Here is a 6378-nt window from a genome sequence, read left to right as displayed (position 1 = left end):
CATCAGTGTGTTATCAACATTATTCTCGTAGTAAATCCACAACGCAGCGCTGTACCAGCTACTAGGAAGAAAATTAACTCTATCCCAGCCAAGACCAGGACAGCACGGTACAAACTCCCTGCTGCCTGCAGACAGGCATTTGCTCACTGGACCGTCTTAAGCCACTGATTTGGAACACATGGAACATATTTTTGACTCTAGTAAAGCAGTTCAGATTTTATTTTCACTTAAGCATGTTCACAAAGTGGAAGGCACTGTGACTGCTTTACATTGATATACAGCCTGAGCTCCTGTAAATTACAGGGGATGTTGTAATAAGATGGCTTTCTGCCTTTATGGTTTAGCACAAAAATTCTATAAGGCCTTTTTTTTTTTTTTTTTTTGCTATTACTTCCAAACAGGAATTGGATAAGGAAAGAAAGACCATTACAACTGTGGTTTCAGAGGCTGTTCTGCTTGTAACAAAGGGATTTCTTCACATTCAAGCTCATTAGTCTGATTAGTGGGCTTGTAAAATGAAGCATGAAAATGAAACATGACATAGACATGAATTGATTGTACTAAAATCTACACAAACTGCTGCTTGGAAATGAAAGGATGACAGCCGTCTTCTCTGAGCTGTTAAAGTTAAGTTTTCAAAGTAGTTCGTTTTTTAGAGCCTATAAATTACATTTCTGTAGTTGCTAAGGGGAGACACTAAGAAGTTAAAAAATCCAAATGAGTCAGGTGATTTTTTTTTTTTTAAATTTTTTTAAATTAAAGCAGAAAAATCTGAAGATGTAACAAATTATCAATAGAAAGAAATGTTGGGCAGGAACATGTTATGATTGGGTAGAAATGGATGACACACAACTTGTTTCCATTTTAAAAATGGAGAGAATAGTTGACATTATTTTCAAAAAGGCCTCTTTGTATCCTGCTGACTTCTGCCTTCAAATACACTCTGTCCTGTTTCCTTGCTTATTGCAAAAATACCTGTGTGGTTGGATCTTGACTGGAGATCCTGACGGAGAGCAAATTTAATCTTTCAGCATTCGTTCAGTTACTGGCACCATGTGGTGCAGGTGCAACAGTCTCCCGTATCTAGTGTTAGCTGTACAGCTACAACACATTATATTTAAAATTTGGTTTTGAATGCCTAGTTTTCTTAACGGAGCTTAGTCCCACAAGCCTGTATCTGTTTGGGTATGGGCTGATGTAGTTCTAAGTATGTCTCGTACTGTCAAAACTAGGCCTGTCCAACTGCAGTGTGTGTTGCACGTGGCTGTGTGACTGTCCATGTCCTTTTTCTTTTGCAGTTCACTTACACACATATATAAAAAAAAAAACAAACAAAAACAAAAACCAAAAACAAAACCCAAATAATTTGAATTTATGTTTCGGTGCTGGTGAATGACTACTTTCAAAGATGAGTCATGGTGGTACAGATAAGATCCCAGAACTCCTTTTGTAATCGTGTGGTCTGCATTTCCAATAAGAGCATCTGGAAAAGGATTTCTAAATGCTGTTGGATGTTGTGAAAAAGCGAGCTGGAGATGTTCACTCAGGAGAAGAGTTTGGCATCTTGGTAGTGAGGAAAGGGAAGGTATGGCTGGGGGGTGCAGCAAATTGGGGAAGTACCTGATTGCTGTAAAATTAACTGTTGTGAGTGAGGGCTGCCGAGCCCAAGTGTACGTGGGGCACCCTGCAATGCTGCTTTTGGTCCTAGCAAGCTGCTCCCCTTACGGTTTGGCTCACTGGGAAGAGCAGGCTGGGACACTGGCACGGTGGGCGTGCTACCCTGTTGCCCTTTGGGCGGTGGAGCTCGGGGGGTCTGGTGTAAAAGTGGAAAGCATGGTCTTTGGAAAGGTTCCCGGAGCATTTTCCTGTTAAGCAGCTTTTGCCATGCGTGATGTTGCTCTGTAATGCGCCGCCACAAAGTATTGCCATGAACCATGGAAGTAAGGCATTGCCAGGCTTATTTACCCTCTTGCTCCCTACATAAGCAAATTGTGTGTTGTCTAAGTTGAACCAAAGTAGGTGGGTTTCATATAAGTGACCTGTGTTGGGTACAGTACATGAAATGAACGGCTCATTCGGCCGCTGCGCTTCTGGCCCACGACGGGAGGAACAGCAGTGTCTGCTGGGCACGGCCGCAGCACGGTGGGCACTCTCCCGTGTTAGGGTCAGGAGTGTCCTGTGGAGACCATGACCTCCTGTCATAGCCTGTAAAAGACCCCTATTTCATGGGCTTGGGAATGGTCACCCCTCAGTAACTGGTTTGTAGCATGGGCTTTGTAGACACGTAGGAATTATTTCCTTAGCATGAGTCAGGACATGATTTTTGCCTATAAGAATCAAAATACTCTGAGACATTTCCATGGAAATGAGGCGCAATGTGGGGAAAAGGGAAGGGGAGGAAGGAGGATCATTTCTGTTTTCTTGGAAGTGTCTGGGGAATGGCTCAGACAGAGACAGTGGGAGCCTTTCCTGCTTTCTGAGGTGGCTCATTTGGGATCCAGTCTCAACGTACCCACCAGGGAAAGCATTCTCCTGGTAGGATTTGAAGAGGGCCCACTTTAAGCAGGTTTCAGGACAAGTCTTTTGAGTGTGTCCAGCGTGGCCGTCTGCTGTTCAGAGGCACCTGTTGTGGTTCCTGAGTGCTGGGCACAGGCACTTCTCACCCTGTTTATTATTTTCAGACAGGGTTTGTGGAATTTGTGCACTGAACAGGACAGAAGAAATCCTGGATAAACAAAATCACATTTAGCTAATTCTGTGTGTTTCTAATACAAAACCTCAGTGCAAACAAACCCTGCCCAGCAGGGACTGCGTTGCAGAAAGAAGAATGAGCACACTGTTGACTTGAGCGTTCCCCATCTTTCCAATGAACTCATTTGAGTTCCAGATATTTCATTCGTTTCTGGTTCCTCTGCTGGTTACCCAGACAAGTATTTTAGTGACTTTCATTTTTTCCTAAAGATGCTTTCTTCTTGGTTTTGCATGGGGGGAGAGAGAAAGTGTAAGGGGGGAGGTTGGAGAAGTCACTCTAAAAATGAAAACACAAGTTAAAGTGTTTATTTGGCATACTAAGATATAATTGATGGTTACAGAAGCCAGTTTTTTGTCCAGTTTTCAGAGTGCTTGGGTGGCTTTGCACAGACTATGCTTGCTGTGGATCCGGGGAAGGCAGAAAGGGGTGCTAGATAATAGCAAACCCGGCACATAGTTGTTCAAGGTGTTGCCTATCATTGAACAGAATCTCTTCTGCAGAAGAGAGGTTTTGGGAGGGGAGAGGGAGGTTGACCAAAAATTTAAGTATTCAGTGTTTGTGTCTCCTTTATCTTTGAGATTTCTGCAGTGATGAGACTGGCCCTGGCCCTAAAAGAGGTGATACTCTGCACTCCAAAAACTGACTAAAGATTAAACAATTGAAGTTGTGAACAACCACCTGTGTTAAAAGGTGTAAATATGCTTAAAAATATGAGCATCTCTGTAATTGAGCGAGGCACAGGAAAGTTCATCTTGATGTTTGCAGCTGAAGCTAAAATGATGGAGAGTAACCTGTCTTCCCAGTGAACTTCCATTGGTTTGCTTTCCGTGAACTCCAGTGTGTTTTGGGGCCTGCAGTTGAGGACAGCACTATCAGTGTTAGCAGTGAGGCAACAGACACAATTAATATTGCCTGCTCTTCCAGGAAAAAAGCCAATAGATGTCATGTGATGTATCTAAAAATGGATGGTGATGACATCCATTTTATGCTTCGTTTGATCCACTGTAATACTGTTGTGGGGCTGCTGTGTGGAGGAGGGGCCGAATCAAAATCATATATTTGTATTGATCATAAGGCTCATCAGATGAGGCAACTTTTGTGGTTTGCCACTTAGCAGAAGTTGCATGAACTTCTACAAAAGAATGCCAGGGAGCTGGGGACTTCGGTCTGGGGTTCTGGCAGTTGTGGTTTTTTTGGATTTGTGCTTTCCCCTTCCATCTCCAATTTGGCCTTTACCAACATCTTGAGAAAAAGAGAACAATGCTTTCAAGGTGCTTTTTTTTTTCCACTAGAGTATCTAAAATAAAATTCAGTTGCATAAACAGTTGTAAGTGGGAAAATGCATCCCTGCCAATGTCTTTAGAAGGAGTTTTTTTCTGGAAAACTCTCCTGAAGTGGTGTTGTGATCACTTTACTGTCACTCTCTCCGGCAGACATATGAGGGGGTTTTAGTTTTCCTGCAGGAGTGTTCACCTTTGATTTTTCTGACTTACAGGTTATAACTGGAGAGAGAGATCCCTGCAGGTCACTCTGCTCCAGGGCATCCCAGGGTTCTCCAAGTTCTGAATGGCCAGACTCTGGAATGAGTGCATAAGGGTTGCACAGGGCTGAAAATACTGAGGGATAAGCTAGACTCAGAAATCGCACCCTAAGTGAGCTTGTTGATGGCCGTCAAGCATGTAGCAGCATCTGGAAGTGCTCTATGAAGTGTATGCGCCTCTATCTCGGGCTCAATTTTTGTCCTGAACATGCAATTATTTGTATGGGGAGAAGATTTGGGGAGCCACAAGTATGGATTCTCTTCCCACTCGTGTTAGCTCTATGGAACTGGTAGAACTGAAAGAGCAAACGCATGCTGCTCCTCTTATGGCTGGGAAATTGTTCTGGCTTTACAGACAGTGTTCAGCCATCTGGGGAAATTGCTCAATTCTTCTCTCATTTCCAAAACTGCAGGAGAAACTACATGTACGTGAAATTTGTTAGGATTTTGCTCGAAGCACAGTGTCAAGGGGATGATGAAAGAGACCCTGCCTGTGAGCCAGCAGAACCTTTTTCATCCATACCCCACCATTGCTTGCTTGAGTAGCAAATGGAGACAGCCACTTAACAGCTGAGGAGAATGTCTGAAATGAATTGGGGGTGGTGTTGCAGCTCTCAGGGGGATGCACCGGCTTCCTGTGACTTGGAGCGTTAAATCTGCTTTCATGTCAGGGCGAGGATTGTGGTCTGTCATGCCCAGCGGCTAGAGTGGGAATGGGATTTGGACACTTTCAACATGAGCTCAGATCAAAAACCACAGAAGCTGAGAGTCTGGGCAAAAAGAGTGAGGGATCTGGCCGATAGTCGTATCGCATAGACAGCCAAGGCAGGGACATAAGCAGAGAGAACCTGTACTAGAAGTCCCCGAATCTGTGCTAAAAACTGCTGCCAGCAATGAAGGGCATGTAGAGATGGGGCAAGTTGAAGCAGGCTTGTCAGAAGGGGAAGGTGAGCTGGGGAAGGCAGCACGAGGCAGAAAGCAGAATGATGAAACCCCAGACCTAGGTAAGGACTGGGAACTAGCAGGAGAAATGGGATTGGGCTTAGAGGAAAGGCTGGGAATCAAGACTAAGCAATAAAGGTTGCTTGCTGTAGCCAAGAAGCGTGTTCAGCTGTTGAGAAACTGGAGGATTTCCCGTGTTTGATGGATGAACAAGCCATCAAGCTGCTGGTCCTGTGTTGCTGTGGTTTCTCTAGGACCTTTGGTCCTTCTGGAACTACGTAATGGAGGGTGACACCAATATGTCTGGAGGAGGCAATGCTTGAGGTAGGTTTCTTCTGCCACAAGAGACTTTGCTGTTGGTTTGCCTTTGCCAGTGCTGTAGGGTTAGAGAGCTTCAGTCACTAGAGCTGTTGGTGTAACACTTTTTCTTGCAAAAGCCAGCCAGCGCCAGTCCTTCAAAGACCAACAGTCAGGCCCCAAAACCAGTAGCTTAAAAATCATATAATTTTAAGAAGTATACCTGGGGGGGGGTTCACTCTTGTTTTCTGGTGCCTGTGGCTTTGAGGCTGTAGCTTGCCAGCTTTGTCTGTAATTCGAAGATCTATACATGGACTTTCCAAGTGGGGAGTGTGGGGTGTGGGGGTGTGTGCGCTTATTTTTCTTTTTTTAATGAAGCTAAGGGGAGTTGGGTTTTTTGAGATGCAACCCAGGTATAGGCAGTCCTTCCAGCCACTGGGGTTAAGATGCAGCAGTTTCCATAGCAGATGGCAGACGAGGGGTTGATGCAGCTGCTCTTGCCTCCAGCTGCCTGTTACTGTCCGGTGGCAAAGGCAGGAGTAGCTGGTGCCGGCTGGCTTGTGGGTCGGCTTTGGAAGGCAGCTTCGTGCAAGTGCTTCTGTTCCCTGATGAGACATCTTAACCATATTACTAACCGAGAGGTGTGACTGAAGAGAATTAAGTGATGCCTTGATTACAGAATTTAGGACTTCTTCAAGGAAAATGTTCCGTGTGAGACCTGCAGCACATCACAAGCTGCCAAAAGCTGCAGGCTGGCTTTTGAACAAAAGAAATGTCAGTGGTGCTTCTAAACTGAGTAGGTTTTTCTCACTTTTTTTTTTCCTTTATTATTTGAAGCCATTTTTAA

This window comes from Cariama cristata, unplaced genomic scaffold (genome assembly GCF_000690535.1).
Source record: "Cariama cristata isolate BGI_N322 unplaced genomic scaffold, ASM69053v1 scaffold1451, whole genome shotgun sequence".
NCBI lineage: Eukaryota > Metazoa > Chordata > Aves > Cariamiformes > Cariamidae > Cariama > Cariama cristata.
This window is presented reverse-complemented; position numbering follows the sequence as displayed.